Raw genomic sequence first — 11,571 nt, 5'->3', positions numbered from 1 at the left:
CACTAAAAGTGTCAAATCCTGTTTAAGGAAAAAGAGACAGGCCTTTAAAGAGGGGCTGTTACCGATTTTCAGACAGCTACCAAGGAAATGAAAATCGAGATCTTGAAAGCAAAACAGACAAAAACCTTCTTGAAAGCAAATTTGCTGCAAAAACTTTTGGGTCTGCCTGGACTTGTATGAAAACCATAGCAGGGTTTCAAAATCCCCAGAGCAGCAGTCAGGTCATTTTAGATGTTTTAATTCAGACAGAGATTTTCAAATGCTTTAAACATGTTTTATGCTCGTTTTAGTTCTTCTGATTTCAGCGAGGATATTTGGGAACTGAAACAGAAACTGAGAGATACTCAGCACTTTATCATTGAACTCAGCGATGTTAAAAAGGCCTTTCATACAGTCAATGTGAACAAGAGCCAGGTCCTGATAATATTAGTGGCCGCCTAATTAAATCTTGTGCTGATGAACTCAGTCCTATATTTCAGGTTATTTTTAACAAATCCTTGCAAACACAACATGTGCCCTCTCTTTGCAAAGAAGCAGTCGTGGTTCCTGTCCCTAAATCTAAACGACTTCAGGCCTGTTGCCTCACTTCAGTTGTCATGAAAGTCTTTGAAAAAATCCTCAGAAATGTGATTATGAAGAGACTGAAGGTCAGCTGGATCCAATGCAGTTTGCATACAGGCCCAACAGAGGAGTGGAGGACGCACTTTTGACTTTACTAAATCTGATTCTTAAACATGTAGAGAGTAAAGGGACTTTTGCAAGACTTCTTTTCATTGATTTTTCTTCGGCTTTTAATACAACACAGCCCCATATTTTAATTAAAAGACTTTTAGAACAGTTTGAAATCAGGAAAAACCTGCTGGGCTGGATTTTAGATTTTCTAACTGACAGGTCACAAAGAGTGAGAATAAATGGGGTTCTGTCTGACCCAGTGTTCTCCTCCACAGGTTCTCCTCAAGGCTGCGTCCTATCGCCCTTATTATTCACTCTCTATACAAACATGTGTCAGGGCAGACATGAAAACAGGGTCATTATTAAATATGCAGATGACTCTGTTATTGTCAGCTTACTGAAAGAGGGTGAAACTAACCACGGCCCAGTCATTGATGACTTTGTTCAGTGGTGGGAGGAGTCTTATCTCCAGCTGAACATATCTAAAACAAAAGACATGGTTGTTGATTTTAGGAAACAACAAAATGGGCACGGAGTCACTTTAATTAAAGGTCAGAAAATAGAGCAAGTACAATCATATAAATATCTTGGGACCATAATCAATGAAAAACTGAACTTTGATCAAAATTGCAAATCAGTTTGTAAAAAGGGTCACCAGCACCTTTATTGCCTTAGGAAACTTGTTCATTTCCACATTGACCAAAAAATTTTAACTTTGTTTATCGTTCTTTTATTGAGTCTGTTTTATCCTTTTGTTTGGTGGCATGGTTCGGTCAGACCTCTGTCACAGAGAAAAACTCTCTGAATCAGATAGTGAGATGGTCCAGTCGTCTGATAGGTGAGCCACAGTCTTGTTTAGCCTCCCTGTACTCTGAGCAGGTACAGAGGATGGCTTTATCAATCCTTAAAAATGGTTCCCATCATCTAAGGGGTGAATTTCAGCTTCTTCCCTCAGGACGGAGGTTTCTATTTCCGAGATGCAGGACAAAGCGTTATAAAAATAGCTTTGTCCCCGTTGCTGTCACTGAATTAAATAAGAACTGTTTTTGATTCGAAATATTAAAGTATGTGTCACAGTGAGTTTTATATATTTACTAGGTATGTGTGTAAAATACATACTTAGGCAGAATATTGCAAATATCTATTTTTCATTTTGTAGCAGCATAGAGCTTTTTTCCAATTATTTTTTAAAAGTCAGGTCAAGGCTCCAAAAGCCCAAAGGCGATATAACAGTTTGTGTTTGCTACATGGATCATTGTAGTTCAGCTTTCCTTTGTTATATTTCTTTAAGAGCTCAAAATGTGTTCATTACATAAATCAAATGTAATTTTCTCTGTAGCACTTCATGGATTTCATAAGCAACACACTGTAGTTGTTCACACAAAGCATAAAGGTAAAAACAATATACACAGTGTTATCTTCATTTTAGATGTCACAAAGTATTTGCGGCTCCCAGTGTTTTCCCGAACCCTGACCCTTTGCGTGGAAACCGGGTCCAAAAGGCTCTTTGGGTGTTAAAGGTTGCTGACCCCTGCACTAGGCCCAACTGACACATATATTTGATTCCAAATACAAAAAATAATGTGTAACCTGCTGGAAGAATGTAGGAGGTTGAGACAGGATCTCAACACTTGGTGTCTGCAACAAAAGACAACAATATGTGGGCCGATCGTGGCTCAAGAGTTGGCAGCTCGTCTTGTAATCGGAAGGTTGCCGGTTCGAGCCCCGGCTTGGACATGTTGTGTCCTTGGGCAAAAAAGCACTTTGGGGTCCTTAGGGACGAGTAAAGCGCTCTACAAATACAGGCCATGTAATGGCAGAAACATTCTCTAGTGTAAATCCTGACTAGTTCATTAACTACAGATCAGTTTCAGTGAACATTATTCACAGAGGGATCTGAGTTCCTTATACCAGACTCTACAGAAACTGTAACACTGTACAGCTCTGCGACTCAACAATATGACAACAATGTAACACACACTAGAATCATCAAATAAAGCCCCACTAACCACTAGAACTAGAACTAACTAACTAGCACTGGACACTTGCATATTAGAGATTTCTACCACCATAGGAGGCGAGATATCATCCTTGAACCAGAGCATCCAGCCCTCAATTTCGGACATAAAAAGCGACGTGGCCAGGCATGATAACACTTTGACTGAACTGCAGGACTGTGCCTCGAACCACTCTGACACCATCGCCACTCTCCAGGCCACTGTGGAGCGTTTGTCTGCGGAGGTAAAGAAGTTAGATGAGAGATGTGGAGCTCTTGAGGCACTCCAGGAGGAATAATTTAAGAACTGCAGGAATACCAGAAGGCACAGAGGGACCCAAGATGACTGAGTTGGTTCACACCTGTTGGCGGAGGCGCTATCTCTCGAGGAGAAGCCACTCATCGATCGAGCACATAGAGTGAATCGCCAGCGTCCCAAACAAAGTCATCTTCCTCGGCCCATCATCTTGAGATTGCACTACTACCACATTGGTGAGGAAATTCTGCTGAAAGCTGCAGAGAACAAGAACCTGATGTATAAGGGTTTTTAAAATAAACATCCTCCCAGATTTCCCTCCCTCTGTTGGAAACGCAGAGCCGCATTTGCAAATATGAGAGGAAGACTACGTGGGATGACCGGCGTCAGGTACAGACTGCTATACCCTGCAAAGCTGTTAGTGACCCATGGTGATGTGAGGAAAAGCTTTACCGATCCCAAAGAGACCGTAGACTACGCGGAGAAGCACCTCTCCCACCCACCTTCAAATGTATTAAAAGCAAGGATATATCTATATGTCTAACGCTGACACAGCACTGTGTTTCTTCTTTTCCCTTTATATTCCATGTAAAGGTGAATATGGAGCGTTTATGGAGCTCGTTTATTGACCAGCTGTCAGTTAGAAGGTAAGAGTTACTAGGTTAACAGAGGTTAGCAGTAACAGTACGGGGAAGTATATTGTGTTGTTCTTTTGTTGGTTTTTATTTTATCGTACTTTACTTTGTTATTTTGATTTTACCTGTTGTGAGTGCTTCCCGTAATTCTCCTTTTTCTTGCGCCGCTGCGGCCAGAGTTCACAACATTACATATTTTTGTATCTATAAACAGGAAGCTGACACTCTCCAGACTTTATCAAAGGTGTGAGCGTCACAGCAGAGGCCTTTGTGTCAACGTAGCTGAAGACAAAACACAGAAACACATGAAGGAGATTTTCCTGGCCTGGATTTTATACAAATATTCTGCAGTACATCAAAAATGAAAGAAAACCATTAGTCAACATATGAACATCACCTCTGAAGTTACAGAGCTTTGATTGGAGACACAGCTGAGCGTTTTGCATTTTGCATAATTAATTACATAATTAATTATGTAACCATAATTAAATGGTTACATCATCTTTAAAGTCCCCAGAGATCAGGAAAAGGGCCTGAGGGTGCTGTGTTTGGAGTCTGCTGGTTACAGTGTGCAGGACCTCACAGGCTGCTGCAGCGTTAGCAGAGGGCGGGACATACACAGCTATCATAATCACGTGTGTAAACTCTCGTGGTAGATAGTACGGTCTCATGCTAACCGCTAGCAGCTCAATGTCCTTACAGCATAGCGTCTCTTTGATAGAGAAATGCCCAGAGTTACACCATCTATCGTTCACAAACACAGCCAGACCCCCTCCTCCCTTCTTACCACTCTCCGCTGTTCTGTCATAAGAGGCTCAGCAGCTAAAGCAGCACACCTGGGTCTCCCAGCCTATTAAAAGCAGCCCTTTGCTTCACCTGCTTCACTAAACATTATTATTTTAAGCAGAGTGGTGTGATTTATGTAGGCATTGCTGTGTGACAGGATGACTTTTCTTGCACACCCACCAAATGAGGGCGCACATGCTTCCACGCCCACTGGTGACTGCACACATCCTTTCAAGGAAGCATTTCATTCATCCCTAACAAATGGAACAAAACACTGTGCAGCGTGTTCAGGTTTGAACGTGGCCCTGGCTTCTCTCTGCATCCACCTGGCACATGCAACACACATCCACTCCCTGCTGAACTGCTTGTATTTGATGTGTTGAAGTTTTGGTAAAGTTTGAATAAATTCCACTTTATTTATAGGAACATTTCATCTGTGGACTCCTGCTTCCCCTCTCCTTGAGCCAGTTTGTGACGGGAACATGACATAAGAAAAGTAATTTATCCCTTTTTGATTCTGTGTATCTGGCGCTCATCCAGTGAGTTCACACTTGGCAGAAACAGACTGAATTTGTCTGGAGAACTTTGGCTTCAGCCAAGTTAGATAAACACACTGTGTCTCTGTCAAAACAGCAGTGTAGTTGTGGCACCCCTGTGAGGGAATGACCACATTAATATTATTTTGTGTAAAACACTCATGTAACGGGACATTTTTCATTGCTATATGTATTTATTTTCAGTTTCTTTAAGAGGATAGAAAATCCATGTAACAGGGATTCATTTTATGTTAGAAAGCAGTGAGGGCGGAACTTTGGTGCTTGCTCCGGGGTTTCGGGGAGCAGTAAGTGGAGCCCACCTTCCGCTGCTTCCTCAGACACGTTCTGGAGGAAAGCAGAGACGCATCGTGTCTTCCTTACTCTGCTCTTCACCTGCTTTTACAGGTCGGTACACGGTGCTCGCACCGAAAATGTTGTTTATTGTCACCATGGTTACCCACGTTAATGTGAATGGGAGAGTTAAGGCGGTCCGCCAAAGTTATTTATATGTAAACACGGGAGAAAACCAGAGGAGTGTCCCGCGCGACCGCACCGCGAGCCCGCTCGTTAGGTGGAGCGCTCGTGAAGCAGAGTCAGTGCGCTCCTATGCTCTGTGCAAACGTGTTGTAATGCTCCAATCAAATCAGTTCTGTGAGATGTGAATGTTAATAGTTCTGTTAAAGTGACTGAGTAGATTAGCTAGTGTAACACAAGCACTCTGAGCAACTCTGTGTAGCTAACAGAGGCATTCATGGGTTGATTCAACAAGCTGTGTTTCATGATGCACTAAATAGTGATTTTGCCAGTAAATTACTGGAGGGAACAAATGTAATGTATTTACCAATGCTGTTATTGAATAGAACTGTTTAGCCAGTAAGACACTGCAGAAGACAATGTGATGTGTTTATTGATATGATAAAAGGATGTAGCTGTTATGGAAAGAAGTGTGAACTTGAGAAACTGAACCAGTTAAAAAGAGTATATTTCACTGATGTTGTGAAATAAGTAAATGTAATTGATGTGAATGAGGAACCAGCTGAACAGTATATTGAAAGCTCATGTTTAGTGTTTTATAGCATTTATTTGTGTGAAATAAATCAGACTCAGACACGTTCTGGAGGAAAGCAGAGACGCATCGTGTCTTCCTTACTCTGCTCTTCACCTGCTTTTACAGGTAACATATTTGTCATCGAGGTCTTCATCCTTGGGACCCGTAACATAGTAACTTCTTCATTGTTATACTTCTATAGTTTTCCCATTTTGTGAGCTGTGGATGTGGAAAGTGTCTCAGTGACACATCCACATGAAAACGGCGTTACCTTCGTTCATTTGCACGTCAAATGAACGAGCTGTTTGGACTTTAACGTCACAGCTGATGCTTCGATACTCGAACTCAAGAGTTCAGCTTCCACTCAGAGGTACAAGTACACACAGCAAAGATAAACGTGTACACAAGGTTGAACCCACAAGTGCACAGCTCCAACCAGAGATGGGCAGTAATCCGATTACTTTTTTCAAGAAACGAGTAAAGTGAGGGATTACTATTGCAAAAAAGCTAATTAGATTACTGTTACTTTCCCGTAAGCACGCTGCGTTACTGCGTTACTAAAACCGCAGCTGTGTGCAGATGAACAATGGATAATCTATCGAGTGTGGAGAGAGTGTGAGCGTGCAGCGTTTAAAGCGTGGAAGCACTGACCTTACTTTGAGTTTGACTCTGTAAAAAGTGACAGAAACATTAGCATCCGCTGTTCACTGCGTGGGAAGACAACATGCTCACTCACTATGTGTTAATGGGCATGCTTATTTATAACTTTGATAAAATGTCATAAAAATAATTCCATGCCAGCTCACCATTGGTGATCAGGTAGTTTCTGTTCCAGTTCCAGTCCCATAAATCATGAAGCTTGCTGCCAGAAAAGCTTCAAATCTCCTTTGAAAGCTGTTTGTGGTCTTGATTGTGGGAGCTTCAGTTGTCTGACTCCAGCTGCCACACAGTGCTCACTGATATCATTTGCAAAAACCCCAGTGTGACAATATTTATCAGTGAAGCAGAAATCAGGAAGTGACGACTTTACTTTGAACATTTGCTAAGGCTAAGCTGTGCTTTCTACCACAGTTGGGAATTTCCTGGTTTACAACAAATTATTGTGTCAACACCGCATAAGATTTCAAACTACAGGAAAATCACTGGAGTTATAAGAGGCAGACAACGACACACACACCACATGCATGCTGTTGCTATTTATTGTGGATTAACCTGTCAAGGGCAAGAACAAAAGAATTCTGCCTCAAATACAGGAAATCATAGCTTTCCTGTATTTCCTCCATTGTTGGCATGCTGGTTAGTGCTGTTGCTCCACAGTAAGAAGGTCCTGGGCTAAATTATCCATGAATGTAAACGGCTGTGTGTTTCTATCTGATAGACTGGTGAGCTGTCCAGGGTGTACCCTGCCTGGTAACCTATCACTTCAGGGTTATTTCCCAGCCCTGCTGCAACCAGGATAGAGATAGGAGGATGGTAGTTGTTGTAGACCCATTCAATTTCAATTGAAGGATTAAAATGTTCCAGGAGCTCAACTTACTCCATCTGAACATGTTTCAATCGTGTTTTATGAACACAACATGCAGGTTTACTGAATATGAAAAGGTTGTGTTGATTTAACTCAGTTGTTTAAGTTTCTGCCAAAGCAAAACCTTTGTGTGCAACCAGTGTCCACTATTGAATCAAGTAAATCCAACATGTTTTTGTCAGTGCAAAAGGAGTTACGGTGCCTGTATTCCTGCACAATATTGTCCCGGGAGGGAGAAAAACTTTCTGGTGAAATTTTGGTTGATTTTTGGGTTTTGCTTGACACTAGGTTGATTTTATCAGTGAGGTTTGGATTGTTTTCTTTCTCTAAGAGAGAGAAAGATGGTTTTATGCTTGGACATGTTTGCAATGGGCCCCAGTATTTGTTACTTTATTAGTATTTTATTGGTTGCGTTTGTTTGTGCTTTTGTTACAGTGCACTGAGATAAGAACATCTGAGAGGTGTGATCCACCGCTGGTGATATTTTGGTATTTTGTGAGTTCCCGATTTAACAAATCAGCTCTTTAATCCAGACCTGAGAGGTTGAACTTTAAAGCGCTATAAAATATTCTTACTGGAAACAGTGGCAAAGTGTTTTTCTCCATGATTATAATGGGCTTGGGAGAAATTCACTTATATGTGACATTGATCACATGAGAAGTCCTGAGCCTAAAAGGATTGCAGCGAGTCAATCCAGTCCAAAAACAAGGAGCTGTTTTCCTTTAAAATGATGACGTCATCTTGCTGGTGATGGAGGCTCGAATAGGCTGCGCGTGAGACTCCATTATCAGCAATATCTGGTATGAATGTGTGTGGATGTATGCATGTGACTGGACTGTGACGGACTGACGACTAAAAGTTTAACTGACTTGATACTGAGACAAAAACGGTGCCGACTTTAGGATTAGTGAATGTCCACAACAATTCACCCAGCCTGTAGAAGAAGGGTGGAGGTTTTGTCTTGCTTTGTTTGTGCAGGAGCAGAAGGATGACAGAGACTAAAGGGGGAGGCTGTAGCTTCACATGAGTGTGAGCTGCAGACTGAACCCTTTGGTTGCTAATGTTGAGTCACTGATGTTTGCATTAAGAAAATTGTGTTTTATTAGCTGTGTTTTAATTAAGGTATCACATTATATTGTTGGGAATGTTAAATGCTAAAGTGAAGAAAAGCTTTGATTTCACTCATGACTGAACATGTTATTATTAACCATAGCAGGCTGTAAAGAGTCAATTAGCTTTTATAGATGGAAAAAAAGGCCAAAAACTCTGTTAATACCTATGAATAACAGGCAATGATAGACTTGTCACATTCAAAATAGAGATATGTAATAACAAACACGGGTCCGTGTCATTTAGGTTCTCCATTGAAATAGTCAATCATTTAGAAAAGTAGAATATATATATATATATATGTCTCAACGCTGTTTCTCAATAATATTAAAAACCTAAAAACTATTGTTGTGCAAGATAGAAGTCACTGTGACAGCCCTCTGACTGTGGAGGACGTTTGTAATCCTATTTCTGCACTTAAGGCCAACAAATCTCCCGGCACAGATGGTTTAACTGCAGAGTTTTATGAATCATTTTCTAATCTCCTGGCTCCGTTCTTACTGCAGCTTTTCATAGGAAGTGTAGAGAATAACATCCTCCCTCCTACTCTTACTCAGGGTCTCATAACACTTATTCCAAAGCCAAACAAAGACTTACTTCTTATTGATAATTGGAGACCCATCTGTCTGCTCAATGATGACTATGAGATTATGGCTTTAGTACTTGCTAACAGAATGAAAGAGTTCTTTGACACAATTATCGATGAGACACAATCAGGCTTTATGAGAAACAGACACCTTTCTAAGAACATGAGACTGGTTTTAGATCTACTTGATTACTCTGATTTGGTATCTGACTATAGCTTCATTCTCTTCCTGGATTTTTAAAAGGCTTTTGATACAATTGAACATCAATTTATTTTCCACTCTTTGGAAAAATTTGGCATTTTTCTGTAAAGCTATCAAAACCTTGTACACGAATGGCAATAGCTCAATTAAAATGATTAAGACTCCACCCCGAGATTTGACCTGTTATACAAGGAATCAGCACAGCTGATAAGGAGCTCATCATCAGCCAGCTAGCTGATGACACCACACTCTTCTTGAAGAATGCAAATCAAATCCGTCCAGCCCTTAGTGTTATTAGTGATTTCTCTGAGGCATGTTAATACTTTTAGCTATTTTATATCCATAAATGTAAGTTTATTAATAAAACACCATATTTCTGCCTTTTTATAAGGATATGAATTGTACATACAATCAATTTCAGACTCAACCAACAAAAAGCCTCTCAGAACAATATTTATATTGTAACAGTTGCTATTGTAATGCAGTGTATCACCACATGGCGGCGCCTCCTGTCTCACGACTGGTGTCACCCCCTTTTGTTCTTCTTCGCACTCCTCCTGTAATGGATGCTCCCATGTGTACGCAGACTAGTGTGCTCTTTAGTAATGTGTGGTAGAGGTAGCACTTTTATTTTTGATATTGTAAATAAATGAGTACTTTTTGGAAAGTCAGAAGCTGTTGCTCATTCGCTATCCACCTGCACACCTCCGCGGCTGGCTTCATCTCCACTGCACGTTACAATATGTTGATTTTTTTCGCCTACTCATATCATAATTTTTTTACTCCTGGTTCTGTATGTTCATGTTCTGTTCTTTTGTAAACTTCATCTGTTTGTATGTTGACGGCTACTCATTGTGTTTCAATAAAGTTCGATTTAAAAAAAGGTACGTTCTAAACGAAGCTTCAGACGTCACTGATCACGTGACTCTGGCCAAACGAATCAAGCCTCGACACGGTGCTTCTGAAGCAGCGCGTTGATCTTTCTGACACACGCACCGGAGCGTCAGCTTCAAGCTGGCCATCACTACGTCTCACATCTAAAGGTGTCAAGGTAACTTTGAACTGAGTTCAGTCAATCTGGAGTTTTTCCAAGTTTTCTGTTGCTCTCTGTGAGAGAAGAGCGTTAAAGGCGGGGCTCTCCAGAGTCCAGCAAAACAGGAAACCACAGCTGGGTGTGTGTAAGTGTGCAAACCAATAGAATGCATCGTGGTGGGGGGGGGGCATCACGGGCATTGGCAAGAAAAAAAGAAAATAATCGGTCGTACCCATGCTTCCCCGACGTCATGCCAACGCATATTGGGAAATTCGTAGGCACCGATCGGTTTTCTATCAGCCATTTGCTGGGAGTAAGGGCGCCCTCCGTTTGCGAGGTGCGCCTGCTGCTGGGGGCACAGGGAGGAGAGGGCGGGGCGGCGGGGAGTCTCTGGCTGGCTGGAGCGGCATCTAATAACCAACTCGCAAAACAAAATAAAAACAACACAACAAACAGATATTATGATACAGACTTATAATCTGCACTGATGTTTTTTCTAAATTCTATAAAGTGAGCGCGAGAGCCCTCGGTGCGCCTGCGCGCTGCTGAAGTCAAAGTAAACTTTATTGTCATCTCCGCTACAGACAGTCCAGCATATAGAGAGACGAGACGACGAGGCTGCAGTTACAGCGGTGCAAGTAAACAAACAATAAATATAAGAAGAGTAAGAAAATAAATCTACACTTTAGGACTCGGGGTAAAGGATCAATAACAATTTAAATTTATAATTTACAGTTTGATGATTTAAAGTCTCACACAAGCCGTCAAAAGGGACGGGGCCGGCTGCTTCCAAGTAGAGCACATTTCATTTATAATGATGTAAATCCAAGCCCATCATGGATTCACGATCTGAATCCTGGGTTGTGTGAAATCCCAGAAATCAACCTTAGACAAAGTGAATCTGTGAACTAAGGTGTAGGTCTGTTAGGTTAATTGTGCTGATCCTCGGGTTGGGGGATTTGTGTTTGTACTGGAGCGCAAAATTCAAACCAATGGAAGATGGACAACAAAAGTTCAAAGCCATCAGGTGCTCAGGTTAGAAAAAAGAGAAAAGATGCAGGTAAGCAGACGTGTGATTGGATAATGGCAGGTCATCCTGAACCAATCAGACTAAACTCCAAACAATACATTATGTTACAGATTTTAATATTAATTAGTCATTGTTACTTGTTGATTTGTCCTTTTC

The 11,571-nt window shown here is 41.3% G+C and overlaps 1 protein-coding gene across 2 annotated transcripts in view; it reads left to right on the top strand.

The window, feature by feature from the left end:
* The first annotated feature begins 5,122 nt into the window (after positions 1-5,122).
* LOC147336853 (uncharacterized) overlaps positions 5,123-11,571 on the top strand; it is a 29,359-nt gene continuing 22,910 nt past the window's right edge. Inside the window, exon 1 of one of the 2 annotated variants that reach the window (XM_086285651.1) lies at positions 5,123-6,055. The gene's annotated coding sequence lies outside the window, so the exon portion shown is untranslated. Of the gene's footprint in view, positions 6,056-8,924; positions 10,404-11,571 lie in introns of those variants that run through there. The other variant, XM_086285650.1, reaches the window with a different exon arrangement.

Source organism: Aulonocara sp. 'chitande type north' Nkhata Bay, linkage group LG3 (assembly GCF_057382095.1).
Source record: "Aulonocara sp. 'chitande type north' Nkhata Bay isolate Kocher_YH1m ecotype deep benthic linkage group LG3, A_spYH_male_GT1.1, whole genome shotgun sequence".
Classification (NCBI taxonomy): domain Eukaryota; kingdom Metazoa; phylum Chordata; class Actinopteri; order Cichliformes; family Cichlidae; genus Aulonocara; species Aulonocara sp. 'chitande type north' Nkhata Bay.
The sequence above is the reverse complement of the archived record's forward strand: the minus strand, read 5'-3'. Positions and strand labels throughout refer to the sequence as shown.